Source organism: Monodelphis domestica, chromosome 5, assembly GCF_027887165.1.
Source record: "Monodelphis domestica isolate mMonDom1 chromosome 5, mMonDom1.pri, whole genome shotgun sequence".
Classification (NCBI taxonomy): domain Eukaryota; kingdom Metazoa; phylum Chordata; class Mammalia; order Didelphimorphia; family Didelphidae; genus Monodelphis; species Monodelphis domestica.
Genome location: NC_077231.1, coordinates 102,664,423 through 102,683,953, shown reverse-complemented (window position 1 = coordinate 102,683,953; position 19,531 = coordinate 102,664,423). Strand labels below are relative to the sequence as shown.

Below are 19,531 nucleotides of genomic sequence, written 5' to 3'. Positions count from 1 at the left end.
TAGACTTACATAATGGGTGTGTATATGGGTGGGGTTGCAGTAGAGGTGGAATGAAAGGAAATGGGGGAGAGGAAGGAGGGACTTAGATCAGAGAATGCCAACTGTGAGTGCCTTAGAACAGGGTATATGTCAAAGTTGGGAAAACTTCATAATGATAACTGGCATTTCTATAATACTTTAAAATTTTTCAAAGTGCTTTACATATTATTTCATTTGACACCTAGAATAGAAAATAAAGGGTAGCTAGGTGGCTCGGTGAATAGGGAGCCAGATCTGGAGACTGAGAGGTCCTGGATTCCAATTTGACCTCAGATACCTCAGATACTTTGGGCAAGTCTCAACCTCAATTGCCTATTCTTTATCCCTCTTATGCCTTGGAATGACTGCTTCGTATGGATTCTAAGGCAGAAGGTAAGGGTTTAAAAAAAGGACAGAGACTATCAAACTTAGAAGGTTCTTGGACCCAGAATGTCAAAGCTGGGAGGGAATTTAAGACATGAAATGTATCTGAAAGGGAAATTATAACATAGAATGTCAGAGCCAGGAGGGACTATTAAAGGATACCATGTTAGAGTTTTGATGAAATCCTATAAGAGAGAAGTTAAGAACAGAGAGGACCCTTCATTCCACAAACTGTCTCATTCATTAAGCACTTACCTTTTCAAGCAGGGCACTAGAGTTGATATAGGGCAGGGTTAGAGTGACAGGCATCAGTCTGTTTGAATCCTGCTTCAAACATTTGCCAGCCCTATCTTCTGAGTCCTTCTCTCACTTTGATCATATCACCCAGATTGCCCTCCAAACCCCAGGCTTGGGTCACTTCCATCTGCTGCCTTCACTCTTAGGCACATGCTAACAGAACAAAGTTGAAAAAAAAATCATGAATCTGTGCTGCCCATTATGTAATCTCATGGTACATAACCCCAAATAGGCCCTCACTGAAGCTAGGCAATCCTTTTACATATCTCTAACTCAGAATCTCATTTACCAAAGGTTCCATCTTCCAAAGCTTTGCATTCTTCTTCAAATCTCCCATAAGTCCTTTCCCCCAGCCCTCTTCCTCAGAGAACCTTATCTCATATATCTCTAAAAAATTAGTCAATAGCCAATTTCCTCTTCTGTCCTCCTATCATGTTGGTCAGCTGGCTTCTGCCACCATCTCCTCCATCATCCATCTCACATTAAGAGAAGGCCTGCTCCCAACCAAAGCATCATCTCCTCTCTCTCATTCCTACTCTCTCACTTATCTTCAACCTCTCCCTGTGTACTGCATACTTCCCTATTGCCTACATATTCCCCATCCTTGCAAAAACTCTACTTGCTATCATTAAAGTCTCTTTCCTTTTGTAAATGATCTCCTGGAAACTTAGCCTACAACCAGCATCTCTAATTCTTTTCATCTCACACTTCTTGATTTGCAATCTAGCTTCAGACTTCAACCTTGACCTGATATTGCTGTCTCCAAAGTTCCGGAGGATCCCTTCGTTGTTGAGTCTAATGGCCTTTTCTGAATCCTCATCCTTCTGGATGTCTTCAGAGCCTTTGACACAGCCTATTGTCCTTTTCTTCTTGATACTTTCTTCTTTCTAGTTTTTGGTTTACCAGGTCCTCTGACCTGGTTCTCCTCCTCTGAGTCTTTTGCTATAACCTCATCCAGATCATGCCCCAGAGGGTTCTATCCTGAACCCTCTTCTCTTCTCCCACTATATTTTATTGTTGACCTCTGTGAATTTCAAAACTACTCCACCCTGTTCGGACCATTCTTTGGAGGATGGGATTTAGATATTTCCTGATCAATGACAATGGAGATACTTGGAGTAACAGAATCAGGTCTTGGAAACAACAATCTCCACCCTACTCGGGTAGAGATTAGGAAGGGCTGCAGAAAAACTCAAGATTTAATTATTTGAGAATATGGCCCTCAACAAACATGTGCAAAAAAGGACTGCCCACCTGGGCTGTCCTAAACCAAGCTTGGGCCACCATTGGCACTTGTGAGGCACAGGAAGTGAGATAGGGAACAGCCTCTGGAATTCACTCACTTCCTGTGGACAGGGCAAGACGGCAGTTGGTGTTAGGAACTCGAGCAGAGAGGAGGCCCGCAGACAGCTTTCCTTCAGATTGGTCACATGAGTCAAGGACTGATTCTCCCTTATACCTTGGCCCTTGGGCCTAAACTCCCTCTGGCTCTACCAGAAGATTGAGTTAACCTTTTCCCCTTCCTCCTTTCTCCTTCTCTCCCTCTCCCTTTTCTTACTCCTGTTGTGATTAAACCACCATAAACTCCATTCTGACTTGAGTGTTTCATTTTAGGAATTTCATAAGTAAATTCCTTGGCGACCATAAGTTAATATTATAACAAACTTTAAAGGTGATTTTTTTCATCATTACACCTCATCAGCTCCTATGAATTAACATCTTACTCTTATGGTTCTCATATCTATTTACCAGCCTCTTTTTTCAACTCTTTTGGAAAGCTCTTTAAACTCAAAACCGAACTCATCTTTCCCTCGATATACTCCCCTCTTCTTGACTTCTAAGTTATTATGAAGGGTACCACCAACTTCCAGGTATCTGAGTGGTGATTCTCAACTTCCTATTCTCTCTCACCTTTGCACCCTCAACCCCATATCCCATCAGTTGCCAAAGCCTGTCCATTTTCTCTCTGGAATAGAGCATCTTCCCCCCTCTGACACAGCCATCACCCTGGTGCATCACCTCATATTGAGACTATGGCAATAGCCTCAAGCCTCTCCTATTATCATTGAATCACCACTCAGTGTTCAGTCATCTTCCCAAAGTGCAGATCCAACTGTTTCCTACCCTGACTCAATAAACTCCAGTGACTCCCTTTCACTTGTACTATCAAAAACAAAATCTTTGGTTTGGCATTCAAATCCCTTCATAATCTAGCCCTCTTCTATCTCTCCTATATTCGTATACCTTACTCCCTACCATGTACTCTTCACTGGTCTCCTGACTGTTCCATGAACACAACATTCCATTTCTGGCTATCCTCCATGTCCATCTTTTGACTCCTGGTTTCTTTCACATATCTTCTGCAAAAAGCCTTTTAGGATCTTCCTTAATCTTAGTAGTGGCAGCTAAGTGGAACAGTGTATAGTGTCAGGCCTGAAATCAAGAAGGCTCATTGGACTCTTACTAGCTGCATGACCTTGTTTGCCTCAGCTTCCTCATCACTTAAGTGAATTGGGAGAAGAAAAAGGCAAACCACTCTAGCATCTTTGCCAAGAAAACCACAAATGGAGTCATGAAGAGTTGGGCATGACTAAATAAAACAATCCTAGTGCCTTCCCACCAAGATCATCTTCTCAAATACTTAATCCTTAAGTATGGGTATGGACATTCCTAACCTTGTTAAACTAAGTAGGGTGGAGAAATGTAGAGTTCCCAAGACTTGATTCTATTAAACCAAGTATATCCATTGTTACTAATCAGGAAATAGCTAAATTAGATCTTCTAAAGTACAGTCTGAATAGAGTGGAATAGTTTTAAAATCCACAGGTAGAAAATTAGGGGAACAAGGTTTGAGTTCCATGAGCTCTGAAGTCCCTTCTAATAACACAGTTGATGATTCTAACTATTATCCCTTCCCCCACTAGATGCTTTACACTTCCTCTTTTCAGATTTCTTTCCCCAGCCCCAAATAAAAAGATAATGCCACAACTTGGCCCTTTCATCCCCATCCATTAAAACCACTGGTTTCCTAGCCTTTCACTGGCATCCTCTCCCAGAAAGCAATGCCAACCATTGGGAAGAATGGAGGTATGGGGGAGGTTGAGAGGTGCAAGGTACTCTAATAGATTATAGAATCATAAATTTAGAGTTAAGAGTGACCTTAGAGGCCATCTCATTCAAACCCCTTTTACAAAATGGGCCAAAGGAGGAGAAAAGACTTATCTGGATCACACAATGAGCAAATGCTTGGGGTGAGATTTGAATTTGGGTCTTCCTGCCTCACAGGGCCACATAGCTATTAATTGTGAAAGTTGGAACTAGAATCCCAGTCTTCATCACTCCAAGTCTAGCACTCAGTCCATCATATCATGTTTGCCTCATGGAAATGGAAGAGAAACAGAGAAGATAACTGACTTTGTCAGCAGACAAAGAAGAAAGTAATTAGTGGTAGATGGAAAAGTAGGAGATGATGGTCTGCTACTGACCAGCTATACAACCCTCCATGTGTGGGCAAATCCCTTTTCTGTCTCGATTTCTTATCTATAAAGTGAAGGAAGTCTGTATGGAGGAGCTCTAATATCCTCCCAGGTCTGTCTGCTGTTTTCAGTTCTAAGATGGTGGTCAGCCAATAAGAGCCATCATCTCCATCCTGGCCTTGAAGTCTGCCCCTGAACACACCCTAGGCTTTGATAAGGCAACATTAACCTGACCTTGCCCAGTGCCAAGCCACTACAACAGGTCAAGGACATTTTCACTCCTGTCAACCCGCTTCCTCCTTTGCAATCTCCAGATCTCCAGAGGCATAGCCTTCCTCCTTTATATGAAGAGCAAAAAACAAAAACAAAGTTAGTCTTTGCCCTCAAGGAGTTCCCCTTCCAATGGGAGAGACAATGAGTAAATAACTAGACCCAATATAGACAGAAGGTAGAAAAAGTAATTTGAAAGGGAAATTACTAGCAGCAGGAGAGCCTGGGGAGGATTTCCATCCATGTCTTCTATTAATCTGGGCACTGTATATTTTTCTTTAAATATTCATCAAGTTCATCTAGATGATCAGACTTGTTGGCATAAAACTGGGCAAAAGAATTCCTAATAATTGCTTTAACTTCTTCTGTAATCTTGCCCTTTTCATATTTAATACTCAGAATGTGGTTTTCTTTTTTTATCAAATTAATCAATAATTTATCTGTATTTTCCCCCCAGAAAATCAGCTCCTTGTCTTACTTTCTAGTTTAGTGATTTTCTTACTTGATTTGAGGTGAAGCCAAGAAAGTGAGGGAACAGAGCATAGTAGGACTGGCATTGGGAGTGGAGAGCAGGGCACATATTAGATTAGACACTTTGTGAAGGCAGAAACCACATGATTGGAATATATGGGGTGAGAATGAGGAGCAAAGGATGATACCAAGGTGTGGTGCTGGGGTGATTGGGGGGAAGTTGAAAGGATTTGGCAGGGAAAGGTAGAAGTGCAGCTTGCAACATGCTGAGTTTGAGATACAGGTTGGATATCAAGTGGGAGATGGAGGACCGGAGCTCAAGAGAGAATAGAATGCCCAGTTCTGGTGGCTGGGTTGGCACAGTGAGCCAGAATTTCAAAGACTGGCCACAAACTTATTTGCTTTCCATACCCTCAGCAAGTCACTAAACTTGTTTGTCTAGATTGTAAATCAAGATAAGATTTGTAAAACACTTAGTAGGGTGCTTGGCACTTTCCAAGCCCTCCATGTTTCATCTCTGGACATTTTCTCCAACCTTCCCTCACTCCTGGAATGTTCTTCACTCTCTAAGTGCATGTATACAGCATGTTTGTACAGATTTATTTGCTTATGGGTTTGCCACAATTAGATGCAAGATCCCTGAGGGGAGGAACTATCTTTTGCTTCTTTTTGTACTCCCAGAGCTTAACACATAGTAGGCACTTAATAAATGTCTATTGAGTGGATAACAAGTTCTTGTTCCCTTCCCTGGTTCCCTCTGACATTCCATGTTATAAGGTCTCTCCCAGTATGGTATCTGGTGTTCCACAGATGGAATGAATGTATTTAGTCCTTCCCCTTTGACCCTTTACTCCCTAGCCATGGGACCCTTGCCAAATCCAGCCACCTTTTTAAGCCTCACCTCTCCCTTGGCATCATTCTATTCCTCTGCCAGGCAGCCTGGTATCACTGGAGAAAAGAGCACTAGAGTTGGAAGTTGGGGGTCTTGGTTGGCAGCTGGCTGGAGACTTTGGGGCCACTCTGCTGGAGCCAATTCCAATTGTTCAAGACAGTCATGTAGCAAGGACTAACACAGTAGGGATCTGTCCATCAAGGAGGGGACTGGGACAAGATGACCTTAAAGGTCTTTCCCATGGATGACAAAAGCCTTCCCTAACGTGACTCCTGTCTACCACCTTTCTAGGCTGACTTCCTATAACTCCCTTCCACATTGTCCCCATTCCATTCCATTCCAACAGTGCCACAGTTGTTTCTCCTAACACAACATGCCATCTTCCACCTCCATGACTTTGCATGCATGGTAACCCCTGCCTGGGATGCACTCTCTCTTCACCTGGGACTTGGAATCCAGAGCTTCTTTCAAAGCTCAGGTCACATATATCTCCTAATCTACTGATCCCCATACTTATTAGCACTTTTTCCCTACTGAAATTATTTTGATTTATCATACTTAAGAAAAATAATGTTTAAAAAATAATATGGGGGCAGGTAGGTGGCTCAGTGGATTGGTCCTGGGTTCAAATCTGGTCTCAAACACTTCCTAACTGTGTGACCCTGGGCAAGTCACTTAACCCCCATTGCCTAGCTCTTACCACTCTTCTGTCTTGGAACCAATACACAGTATTGATTCCAAGATGGAAGGTGAGGGTTTATACAAAATAATAATATATGTAAACAGGGAAAGGGAACTTCCCAATGTGGACACTCCCACGGGTATAGGTGGGCACCTTCTCTCCAACTTTAAAGTCCTGGAGTACTGAAGGGTAAAAAGACTTGCCAGAAGGAATGATGCCAATATGTATGAGTGGTCAAATTTAAACTCAGGTCTTCTAGTCTCTAAGGCCCACTCTCTACCCCCTACAACACAAAGGGGAGTTGTCTAAGCTCCACAAGGGCAATTCCCACTTCATTTTTGTATTCCCAATCCCTTATACATTAGCTGGCACAAAGGAGGAAGAAAGCACTAAGCCTCCCAACTACTGACAATTTGTGGAGCCTGACTCTATAATTGGTCTGTAGTAGGAATCAAAGAGGAGAAACTGAGAATGTTTGTGCTCTTGAAAGGAGCTGCTAAATGGAAAGCTGGAATAAGAGTCCTATTTTTCCTAGAGAAGCCACAAAGCTTCAGGGATAGGATGCCGCACTTTATCCATATCCTCTTCCTCCACTAGAACCTAAGCTCCCTGAGAGCAGGAAATGGTTTGATTTTTCCTGGAATCCCCAAAGAGATAAACACCATAACTGGCCATAGAGTCTTCATAGATGATTGCTGATTGGTCTACTGACTCCAAGTCAGAGGAAATAGATGTAATCCTGTCCTTTACTTACTAGCTGTAAGACCCTGGGTGAGTCACTTCATTTTTCTAGTCCTTGAGACTTAATCTACTAAATCAATGCCGGTGGATTGGTGGAGGGAATTCCCACACTAGGCTTGCTCAGATCCTTCTTAGATTTTCTTTCTTTCCTGTTGGCCCTTCCTCCTGCCATGGAGGTGATCTTGAGACCTCAAAAATTCAGCATAAATTCTTATAAGTCCTTCCCCCAAGCTAGGGAGCTGCCAAGGAGGAAAGAACCTGCTGAGAGTCCCAGACAACCTAAAACAGTGGAACAGCAATAGACTAGCCTGCCTTCCTCCCTTCTGACTCATTCCCAGAAGGTGGACTAAAAGAAAACTTCAGGATTGGTAAGTAGCCAAAGAGTTGGGACAGGAAGTGCGCAGATCCCTAAATCTGCACATTTGGACAGTTCCTTTGAACTCTTCAGAGCATCATAGGATTCAGAGCTTTAAGAGTCCCTAAAGTGTCATCCTTTAATGGTTTAGGAAATTGAAGCCCTCACAGGAGAAGTGCTGTCCACAGTCAAAGTTACCTAGGTATTACATAGAGGAATAACTGGAACCTAGATCCTCAGATTCTCTATCTAGTTCTTTCTTCCCAGCAGAGACAGTCACGTAGTACAACCCTGGCTCTGAAGTTATGTGGTCTGGGTTCAAATCCCATACCTACATTGCTATCTCTGTGACCTTGGACAAAAGTAACTTAACCTTGGTGGACCTCAATTTACTCACCTCTAAAATGAGAGAGCTAGACTAGATACCCTCTGAAGACTATTGTAGCTCTAGGACTATCATTTCATTTACTTGGTAACCTGGTGTCTCTTTCCTGGGCCTCAGTTTCCTCAGATGTAAAATGAGGGAACTGGACTAGAATTTGTGCCTCTTAAACTTTTTGTGTATTGACTCCTTTGGCAGTCTAGTGAAGTCTCTGGACCTTTCTCAGAATGCTTTAAGCCTACATTCACAGAGATGATAAGTTCCAATGGAAATTCAGTGAAAATAGGGGTGTAGTTAGAAGTAGCCCATCCAAATTCAGGGACCTCTCAAAACTGATGCATGGACCCTCAAGGGGGAGTTTGTGGACTCCAGAATGATTCTCTGAATTTACATGATCTTGGTTGTCATTTCATATCCCCGTGCCTCGGTTTCCTCATCAGTAAAATGAAGGGGTTGAATTAGATGGCCTCTGAGGTCCCTTCCACTCCAGAACCATGAACCCAAATGAGAAGTCCTCAGATTCTGGGCCAAGAGCATGTATATTTGGCTGCATTCTGGTCTGCTTTCTTCTGTCCCTATCCCTAAATGTTGTCTTACCCTGTGGAAGGCAGATTCCTTGAGGACAGGGACCTTAAGGAACTCACTCAAGGGCACAGGCACACTTTGGCCTGTGTGGAATCTCCAGGGCCCAGCACAGTAGGAGCTTAATAAATGCTGGTTGATGGCACAAAGAATATATAGGGTCAAGGTGCTGGCAGACAAAGGGTGAATCCATTACCAGGCTTGGAATAGAAAAACAAGAGAGAGAAGCCTGAGGTTGACTGTTTGGAGTTGCCTAAACAGAGCAGAGAGGCTGGAGAGTGGCCAGCATTCCCTGATGAACAGCACAACAGGAGGGAAGACCAGATGTATTCTGGTTCCTGTGGGAGAGCCCAAGAGAGCTGGTAGGGGCTGAAAGTTGGGAGAAGAGGCTGGGTGCTCTGGAGAGATTTAGGAAAGATAAAAGGGATCTGATGAAGATGAGGGAGCCAGGAAAGGGAGGGAGGGTCAAAGGGTTGGGGAATGAGCACTCTCCAGGAGAGGTAACCCTAGAACAGACTTGGGAGAGACATCAGAGATAAAACAGAAAGATGACTGCCTTGGGATAGAAAAGTTGGGTTCAAATCCTCTCTGTCACCTACTCCCTTGGGCAAATCAGAGCTTTAGGTCCCTTATCTGTAGGGTGAGAGGCTAGACACTAGGGGCTCCAAATTAGGTTTTGATCTAAAAAATGTTGAAAACTATTTCAAGAGAAATGGTTTCCTTTGTAATCCTGTGTTTTTGATTTGGTACATATAAAGACATGATTTTGGGAAGGGGTTTGGACTGACTGTTGTGAAAGAGGGAGTGTCCATGACCCTCTGCCTGCTCTGTTCAGTGCCTGTGAATCTCTGATCTGAGGGCTGGAAGCCCAACTCTGCCCCAGGCATCCCTGGGAGCCCTTCAAGTCACTTCATGTGGATTTGAACCCTATGCCCACCACTCTTTCCACAACCCCATGGTCCTTTGGAGCTCTCAGTTTGTACTTCTTGTACACTGAGGAGAAAAGGAGTATAGGGCAATATATGCCTCTGAGCTGTTCAAATTCCCTGGGCAAATGACATAACCTTTTCCTGCCTCAGTTTTCCCACCTGCAAAATGTGGTCACTCATAGCCCTTCCCTTTCAGGGCTGCTGTAAGGATCAAAAAGTGAACAGATGGGCAATGCTTTTCAGACGTTAAAGCAGTGTATAAATATTAGCTCTTATTATGCTTTCGCCTTCTGCCCTCTGTTCCCTTCCTCATGCTCTGTAATACTCACTGTCCCCCTGACTCCACTGCAAATACTCCACAATACACAAACATGGACCTAACCTCTAAGTCAGTACCACACTCCTTCGAAGCCTCAGTTTGCCTAGCTGTACCCTGGGGAGAAAAATGACACATGGATGAACCCCACTACCCTCAACAAGGGCCTCATTTGATCAAGGAGGCGCTGGCGAGAAGCCATGGATTCAGGCTTCCTCTGCTAGCTTTACGATTCTTCAGCTGGGCAAGAACCTTCACCTTGAGAAAGCTCGTGAGGTTCCATAGTTAGAAAGGACTCTAGACTTTTACATTGGAAGGCCAATTGCCTCATTTTACTGAGAAGTGACTTGCCCCTACTACATAGCTAGTATCTGAGGATGAATGTGAACTCTTTTGTTCCCAATTCCAAATCCAGCCATCTGATATGCCATCAGTTCCTACCTGATGCTGGGGCATTATTATGATATTATAATATCCAAGGATATCATAATAGCCTTATTTTATATTATTACAGTATCCTTAGATAGTCCTTCCTCTCACCTGCCCCTCCAATCTTGTATTTCTAGTCTGCTGGGTTTTGTTTTGTATTTTATTAAACCCTTATCTTCCATCTTAGAGGCAATACTGTGTATTAGTTCCAAGGTAGATGAGAGTTAGGCAATGGGGGTGAAATGACTTGCCCAGAGTCACACAGCTAGGAAGTGCCTGAAGCTAGATTTGAACCCAGAACCTCCCATCTCTGGGCTTGGCTCTCCATCCACTGAGCCACCTAGCTGCTCTCTTAAATCTTATCTTCTTAACCAAGCTCAATATTTCATCCTTTCAACTGGTCCTTCCATACATGGCAAAGCATTTAGCCTGTTCATCAGCCCGTTACCCTTTTCATCTTTTGACTAAACTGTAAACTGCCTCCCCAGACCCTTCACCTCCTCTAGCTTCGTACAACTTCTTGTCATTGGGCTTTGACTCAGGAAAATCTGAGTTCCAATCCTGCCTCAATTACTATCTGTGAGATCCTGGGGCAAGTCGCTCGACCTTCCCTGCCTCAGTCCCCTTATCTATAAAATGGGGTTAATACTAGCATCTTCCCAGAGTTGTTGTTAGGCTCAAATAAGAGAACATTAACCTTAAAATGCTATAGATATTCTAATGATTGTCATCTCCTTTCCATATTCCTTAGCCTAAAATTTTTCTCTTGTCACTTACCAGTTCAGGATCACCCAGTGGTCCCCCTGGGATGGAGTTTGAATTCTTTTGCCTGGTTTCCACAGCCTCTCTGGTTCCACTTAACTAGTTTCTGGGTTTCTATCCTACTTAGACTTCTCACCAGTTTCTGAGTCCTTTAGTTTGCCTGGCATTCTCACTATCCCCAGAACACTGCATGGCACACTCATTTCTACCTCCAAATGTTGACTCCTGCCTCCCCCTCCAAGAAGCCTTCCTGACTAACCCCAGCCCACACTACTCATTCCCTTCTCTGAAATGACAGAATCACTCACCATCTGCATGGCATCATTTAGGCCTAGGAAAAGCTCCACTTTGAGAAGAAGGCTATATGTCCCAAGCTCCCCATCTAGGTCCTGAGTTTGGGAGAGGAGGGCTAATTGGACAACCTGACCTGGGATCAGGAAGACCCACACTAGACGCAAGTCAGCTCTTCTCTGAGCCTCAGGACCCTTAATGACAAAACAGAGATAGTGGTCACTGCCACATGGGACTGTTGTGGGGGTCAGTGTGACTATAGGAGCCTAGGTCCAGATCTGGACCACAGAGTCCAAGTCACAGGATCATAGGTCTAGAGCTAGAAGGGATCTTAAAAAGTCATGTAACCTGTCAGTTCACAGAAGAGGAAACTGAGGCTCAGGGTTATGAAGTTACTTGCCGCAGGTTATATAAGTAAGCATTAGAAGTGAAATTTGAACCCAGGTCCTCTGACTTCAGAATGAAGTTTGCAAAGGGCTGTGCAGCATAAATGCCCATGACTGCCTCCCTCCCTGGCACTCACAGTCCAGGACATCGACAAATCTGTGGATTGAAAGCTCTGAGGACCCACATGAGTTACTTTGATCATCTCAGCAGATCTTTGACCATCCCTTTTCCCAATGGGAATAAATGCTCTTTGGAGAGGAACAACTCAGCTTTAGGCTTTTTTTGACTTCTAAGGACCCAGGCACCTGGCTACCACCACTCTCAGATGTAGCTTCTTATGGTGGTTAATAATAATAGCTAGAAATGATCTAACACCTCATATGCCAGACACTGTGCTAAAGACTATCATTTGAGCCTCACAACAACCTAACAAGATGCATGCTATTACTCTCATTTTAAAGATGAGGAAACTGAGATGCAGACATTAAGTGACTTGCCCAAGGTCACACAGCCTAGACGTGTCTGAGGCCAGATAGGAACCCAGATCTCCTAGACTCCAGGCTCTATCCGTGGTGCCACCAACTGTCCTGTCCCTTGGTTACCTTGCTTGGTAACAACGTCCAAGAGCTAACACTGGTTCTCTGAATTTATACAAACCCTTCTCCAGGATGGATGCAGGAGTCTGGACTAGAAGACCTGTCAGGTCCCTTCCAGCTCTCAGACTCTTGGCACTGGCTTGCTGTGGGCTGAAATGTCCCACAACCCTGCCAAGGAGCTGGAAGCAATCACAAGAACCTAGAAACAATAACTAATTGGTTAGGATGGGGCCATCTTTCAGATAAGACATACGAGTTGCTTAGATTCGCAATTGTGAGAAAACTCTTCACATGCCATAAGCTAGCTCCTCAGGTAAGAGGGTTCAGATTCCCAGGCACAGCGGACGAGGTCCAAACAGTGCTCAGTTTCCACACTCACTACCCTCCTTAGATTCTGCCCAGAAAAGAGCAAAATTTGACTGAAAGTTGCCTCAGTGTTTAACATATCAGCATTCCATTTATGTTGTGGTTGGGGGAAACAAGATGCACCATGGGTAAAGTGACATCAGTTCCTTAGAAAGAAGAGGGCAATGATTACCCTAACTAATGCCCCTTCCTCAGAAACTAATCAAGATAAAAGGCATTCCTGAGAACCCCTCTGTACCTCCTTAACTCCCATTCTCCCTTCCTTGCTTCTTCTTTTCCTAGCTACTGATACTATTGTCTTGGAATAAAGCTTAGACCCTCAGCATGGAGCTGAGCTGTCAATTCTTTGGATGAGGCCCTAATTGCCCTGCCCAATCAGGTTCACAGATGCCTCTTATACCTGCTGTCTGTGTGGCCCTGGGCAAGTTTTTGTTTTGTTTTTTAATCCTTACCTTCTGTCTTGGGGTTGACTCAAAAGCAGAAGAGTAGGAAGGGCCAAAGCTAGGCAATCAGACTCCTACTGCCTCCCCTTCCAGGAAGCCTTCCTGACTAACCTCAGCTAACACTGCTCACTACCTTCCCTGAATTGACAGTCTCACCACATGCATGGCATCAATTAAGACTAAGGAAACAATTAGGGCAGGATGAAGTGACTTGTCCAGGGTGACAAAGCTGAAGCCAGATGGGAACACAGATTGTCCCAACTCTATTCCCTATGCTACAGCTGCCCTTCCTGAACAACTGTCTTAATTTCTCTGAGTTTTAGGAAGTTCTCTAAGCCAACTTTTATTCTAGAGGAAACTTCCTCAGCTGGATTTTCCTATATCAATGAAGTCAGAGGTTGAGGTCCTCTCCACCCCCTACATTCTCTTCTCTTGCTATTAAATCTCCAAGGGGCAGACCTAAAAGCAATGAGAGGGAGGGTGTTGCAGAGTTGTAAGCTCAATGTTGGGAGACAAACCTCTTAACTACAGCTGTTTAAAAGTAGAATGGGTTTCTTGGGAAGGTAGTGAGCTCTCTGTCACAGTCAATCTTCAAGCACAGTTTGGGTGACCAGGTATGTTAGGGATGTCAGCACAGTTCCCTAAAGCAGTATTAGCAAGGTCTTTAAAGAGAGAGTTTCTAGTTTACCTCCCTCATTTGATAGGTGTCACCAAGGAAGGGCATTCCATTTCTGTAGAGATCTTCTCTGAGATCCTGAGATTCAACAGAACTCCTGAGGACTGGAGGCACAAGACTGCTTGTTTGGGGCTTTTAGTAGAGTGGGGGAAGGGCCAAGGCAGAGTCGAGCCAGTCCTCTTTTTGGCCCATTTCATGCCTAACTCCATCTGGAGGCGACAATGGATTGAAGGGCAGAATCTGACTTCAATCACTGGGGCTGCTGGGAATGGAGGAGAGGAGCATGGACCACAAATGGTTCTTGATGCTGCCAGTGGATTAGAGAAAAGGCAAAAACTGTTACTGAGCTTCTCAAGCTGCAGAGGGGTTCCCTTCAGGGGTGCAGGTTCTAAAAGGGGGAGCTCGGTTTTGGAGAAATTACTCCTTCATGTCTTCAGGCTCCCTGGGAAGGAGAGCTAGCTGTGCCCAGGCAGTCTTAGCTGGAGAGGGAGGGAGGCCAGCTATGGGCATCTCTGCCTGTCCTCCTTTCCCCTAGAGCTACCCTGGGCTGATGTCACAAGCCTTGGCTTTCCTGTTCTAAGTGTGTCTGAATCTTTGCATAAAGGTCGATAGCTGGGGGGCTGGATCCTGTTCCCAAGCTCCCTCCTTACATCAGTGCCTTGAGGTTCTCTCCTCAGGACTGGACTCTCCTCTCTGTTCTTCCCTTCCTGGTCCTTCCTCCATGGCCACAAGAACTGGAAAGGGGGATGGGGAAAGGGGGGGGATGTAGGCCCAACCTTGGGAATGGGGAAATTCACTAATCTCATCAGGAGAGGCAGCTGCAGACATCTCTCTCTCTCACACACACACACACACCCTCACTCTCTCTCTCTCTCTCTCTCTCTCTCTCTCTCCCCACCACCCCACCCCAATTCTCCAGAAGCAAGCAGCTACAAGACTGCAGACCCAAGGAAGGTTAGGCCCTGTTTTAGTAGGGAGGATGAGGCCAGGTTTCCCCTTTACCTCTACATGTCTCTGGACTTCCTCACCATCACCCCCCAGCAGAAACCCTTCACAGCCATCTCCCCCTCACCCCCCAGGCTGCTGCAGGCTTGGCTCACATGCCCATCCAGTGCCTGGGGGGGGGGGGATGATGGGGGGTGCCAAGCAGATGGGTTTCCTGCTGCATCAACCAGCATTAGGGTGGGGGAGGAAGTCAGAGGGAGGAGATAGGGAAGGGCTAAGGGCAGAGAAAGCTTTCCCCCATCCCCCACTGCCAGTTCCAGGCCCTTTCCCCATCTTGATCCTGGGGTCTGGCCTGGGGCCCCAGTCATACAGACAAGCCTGTCCAGGGTACCTGGGAAGGGGAGCTCTTAGAGAACCAGCCCCTGCAAAGAGGCCCAGGACTTCTCTTCCCATTCCCATTTAAGGTGGGGAGGGAGAGATGTGAGTTCTCAGCTGTTGTAAAGAGCTGATGGAGGATGGGAAATGCAGTCTGACTGGGAAGTGGATGGTCCCTCCCCCATGGCCCCCTCACCATCCAACACCTGAAAGAGAACTCACTGTCCCACCCTTCCTACACTCAAGCACCCCTAACCCTCAGCCCTGGTGAGGGAGGGCAGGGAGGACAAATTTGAAGAGGGGCAGGGCAGGGGAGGGGGCTCCCAGATGGAGGAAGGTAAGAAGGATCTGGGCTGAGGATGGAAGAGGCGAGATTCTGAGGGAAGGTCTAAGGGAGGGGTGATGAAAGGCCTAGGAGGCCCAGAAGAGATGGAGAAGGGAGATTCGGGTCCGAGGGTTTGAAGGAAGGATGAGGGATGAAAGGGGTTCACGTGGAGGAGAGGGAGGCTGAAGGTGGGGCTTGGAAGGCCTAGAAGGCACCAGAGGGGAGCTGGGGATGCAGCGCCTATGCGCCCTGGGAGGGAGCTGGGGAGCTGGGACCCGGACGCCTGGCACTCACCCATTGCCCACCGGCTCTCAGCAGCTGCAGCGGCGGCCTTGGCGGAGGCGGCGGCTTCTGGGCGCCCCGGGCCCCAGGCTGGGAGATGCTGAGACCCGGCCCCGCAGCAGCTTCTCCTGGCCCAACCATGGCCGGCTCCGGCGGCGGCGGCGGCCGCCCCCTGGCATCTCGGGGCTGCCCCCTCCCGGGGAGCCCGGCGGCAGCGGCGGCTCCCACACCGACCTCCGGACGGAGGGACCCCTCTACTCTGGCTGAGGACGGGGGAGGGAGGAACCGAGGCCAGGGCAGGAACAAGGACCCGGAGGAAAGAAAAGAGAGGGAAGAAGAGAGAATGTCCAGGGATGGAGAGAACGGGCCCAGCGGCACCGGCCGCGATCACCGACATAAATAGATGGGAGAGCTTCCCGTTGGAGCTCAGCCCGCCGTCCTGCCCCCCCCGCCCCCACCTTTTCCCTCCTCTCCACCCCTCTTCCTCCTCCTGCCTCCAGAGAAGCTGGGGCGCAATCCGCAAGCTGGACGCCCCCGGAGCGCGGGGGTTCAAGCTCCCTTCCTGCCCTCCTCCTTTCTTCACCAACTGCCGGGCTGGGGGCCGCACGGGCCCCCGCTCCCGGCCGCCCTCCTCTGGAGCGCCTGGCGCGCGTCCGGGTGCGGGTGCGCGGTGAGGAAGGGAGGGAGAGGGAGGAAAGGATGGGGTGACGGACAGGCGGGCGCACTGGGAGGGGGGCAAGCCTCTCCCCGTCGGGGTTCGGTCTCCGAGCCTAGTGCTCAGTACCGCAGCCCCATTCACCCGCCTCTCCTCCCAGCACCACCCCGCTCTTCAAGTCTCCTCCAGCCCCGCCCCGCCCCCTGGCCGGGCCTTGGGGGTGTGCGCAGGTATCTCCAGCCTCTAGCTCCAGTCCCGCCCAGCCCCCCTCCGGCGGCTCCCCACCCCGCCAGCCCCCGGTAGCGAAGGGGCAGCAGAGCACGTTCCTTCTGTCCCCTCCCCATTCGTCTCCCCTCCCCTTTGTCTCCCCTCCCCATTTCTTTCCCTTCGCGGAGAGTGGAGGGTATACAAAGGAATGCCTTGTGTGCGGAAAGGGGAAGGGAGGGGCGGAGGGTCAGGGTAGGGGGCTCAGCGGGGGAAGAGACGGATGGTGAAGGAGGGCTGGACTTGGCTTGGGGGAGGGTCTGCTTTGGGGAGAGCCGGCCTCCCCGCCCAACTCCAGGTCCGCCCAGGGAGGAGAGAGCGCTCTCTCGGGACGATCCGATCCCCTCCCTCCAACTCCGCCTCCAGGATAGGGCAGGGGTCGCGGGAGCTGCTCCTGGATCCCTCCCTGCGCTTTCGTGGTTGCGGTCGCTTGGGACGGGAGAGAGTGAGGGCTGGACCCGGCTCTGCCAGCTGAACACTGGGGCACAAACCAATTGGACAGACCCTGATTGAGCGCCTGCTATGTGCCAGGCCAGGTTCTAGGGTCAGGGTGGTCCTGAGGGCAGACGGTTGGGTGGTGCAGTCGTGGCCCTGAGTTGGCACTTTAGCTCCCCACTTTCTGTGCCGTCTTGGGCAAGCGAAATGAGAGGGTTAGTCTGGGTGTGATCTCTCTAGGAGCCTCGCTCTTTACAGTTGGGTGCTGCCCTTCTCTGCCCCCCGGAGCGGAGCATGCGGACTGTTTGGGACCGCAATTAGGCACTCAGAACCCGCAAGAAAAGAGAGCCCGAACCTCTTTCCTTTGTCGGGGGAGGGAGATGGAGTAAGGAGGCTTTGACGATTAGGACTTCCGACGGCTGGGGCTGGGGGGCTGGGGAGTAGGACGAGGAGGGTAGCCTACGGCTGAGAGTCGCACAGCTGCGGGCTAGGCTAACTTATAGGAAGGAGGAATGACACTAAAAGCATTTATTAGGCACTTACTGTTTGCCAAGTGCCGTGTGGCAGCCCTGAGCACACAAATCGATTGCTGAGAGGGTTCTCTGCTTTCAAGGAGCACACACACTCGAGTTGGGAGAGAAAACTGGACTACTGGAAAAGCCCTTCAATATCACTCCCTTATTCTACAGATGAGGGAACTCACACACAAAGTAAAAAAAAAACTTGTTCAAGTTCACAGTGACAAAGGCAGGATCTGAACCCAGGCCAGCTTGCCTCCAAACCTAACACTTTCCTCCACAGGATGGGGTTGCAAACTCTCCTCTTCCTTAACATAAGCCTTCCCCCGTCCCCTCCAGGCCTCAGGGCTGGATCTCCTTGAGTGTCTAGGAATAAATTCATTCATCTCTAGTTCCACATCCTGCCCCCCCACCCTAAAATAGATTTTCTCTACTTTCCGTTTCTCCCATGGAACACTCAATCTCTAATCTCCGTGCCTTTGCACTGGCTGTCCCTCATCCCTGGAATGCACTCCCCTGGCTTGGAATTCCTGGTTTCCTTTAAGCCAGCAGACTCCATCATCATATGAATCCTCTTCTGATTTCTGCTTCCCTTCCTTCCAGGTGCTAAAGCAACCTATCTCAGATTCATTTCAATATATAATCTTTTTCTTTCATATTTTATATCTTTTTGTGAATAGTTCTCTATTGCATGTTCTTTCCTCCTAGAATGTAAGTTCCTTGAGGGCATGACTATTTCACCTTTGCCTTGGTATTGCCAGTACCAAGCACAATGCCTGGCTGGTCTCTCCATGAACACCCCTGTTTATTTTCATCTCCTCATTCATCTCCAAATCTCTTCTCCTCCCCCCAAACACATCCATACTGACTCACTCCTTTCTAGCTCTGCTTCCCTCTTAATATTCCGTTAAATGTCTCTTCAGCCCCCTGTGGAGGACATCTGGGAGGACACGGCCAAGAGGATCTCTCCCACGACGGAGCTGCTGGGGATGAGCTGTCATCTGCATGGTTGGAGGGGTAGGATGGATACCCACGAGAATGAGATCACACCCAACTCCCAGCTGCTCTAGCGCATCTCTGCCTTTCCATTCCCAAAGCTGCCATCTTAGGTCCTCTCTTCCCTGGACAGTGGAGAAAGCCCCATAGATCCTCAGAGGCCTTCTAGGCCAACCTCCTCCTTTTGGAAAGGACACAAGAATCCTGAGGGCTTGAATCCAGAAGTAGTATGCTTGAAGCAGCTAAGTGGATGGAAAGCCACCCAGGGCTCAAATCTAGCCCTAGACACTTTGGGATTCTAAGTCAGAAGGTCATTTAAAAAACAAAAGATCTCTCCATTAGAATGGACTCCTTTATGAAAAGGACTGCCTCTTTGCTGTCTTTATATTGGTCCCCATTATAATACCTGGAGCATTGTAGGTACTTAATAAATGTTGATTGCTTGCTTGATGTATTTATTTCATATATACTTATACAGGTATATGTTCTCTCTATAACATGGAAGCTCCCAGAACTCTGGGACCGTGTCATTTCTCTTTGTGTCCCCAGTGCCTAGCCCAGAGCCAGGTTCATTAATAAATGCTTGTTGCTCAGTTGGTCAGTATTATTAATTACACTATGAATATGTCCAGTCTCCCCAGCTCATTTCAATGAGAATTTTTAGAGCACTTTATAATATGCATCAGGGAGCTTAGAGTGAGCCAGGGAATAACATACAGTCACAAATAATTGTAATACTTATTCTTGTTTAAAAAACCCTTTCCTTCTGCCTTGGAATCTAAGGCAGAAAAGTGGTAAGGGCTAGGCAATGGGAGTTAAGTGACTTACCCAGGGTCACAGCTAGGAAGTGGCTGATGTCATATTTGAACCCAGAACCTCCTGTTTCTAGGCTTGGCTCTCAATCCATTGAGCCACCTGGCTGCCCCACTATAATACTTATTTAATAAGCAATTATTAGGTACCTACTGTGTGCCAGATCCTATGCTAAGGG

The 19,531-nt window shown here is 47.4% G+C and overlaps 1 protein-coding gene and 1 long non-coding RNA gene across 12 annotated transcripts in view; one reads left to right on the top strand and one right to left on the bottom strand.

Moving 5' to 3' along the window:
• The window catches only part of MGAT3 (beta-1,4-mannosyl-glycoprotein 4-beta-N-acetylglucosaminyltransferase), an 89,246-nt gene that overhangs the window by 28,980 nt on the left and 40,735 nt on the right, over positions 1-19,531 (bottom strand). For 5 of the 11 annotated variants that reach the window (XM_056798966.1, XM_056798964.1, XM_007503165.3 and 2 more), the window contains one exon: positions 658-852. The exons of 1 other annotated variant lie outside the window; for it this stretch is intronic. The gene's annotated coding sequence lies outside the window, so the exon portion shown is untranslated. Of the gene's footprint in view, positions 1-657; positions 853-4,409; positions 4,514-13,757; positions 14,053-15,684; positions 17,956-19,531 lie in introns of those variants that run through there. 5 more of the 11 variants (XM_016425698.2, XM_007503172.3, XM_007503170.3 and 2 more) reach the window with 5 other exon arrangements.
• LOC130454540 (uncharacterized) lies at positions 7,444-18,994 on the top strand. Its single transcript, XR_008912155.1, has 2 exons — positions 7,444-7,599; positions 18,468-18,994. It is a non-coding gene; the product is annotated as an uncharacterized LOC130454540 (long non-coding RNA).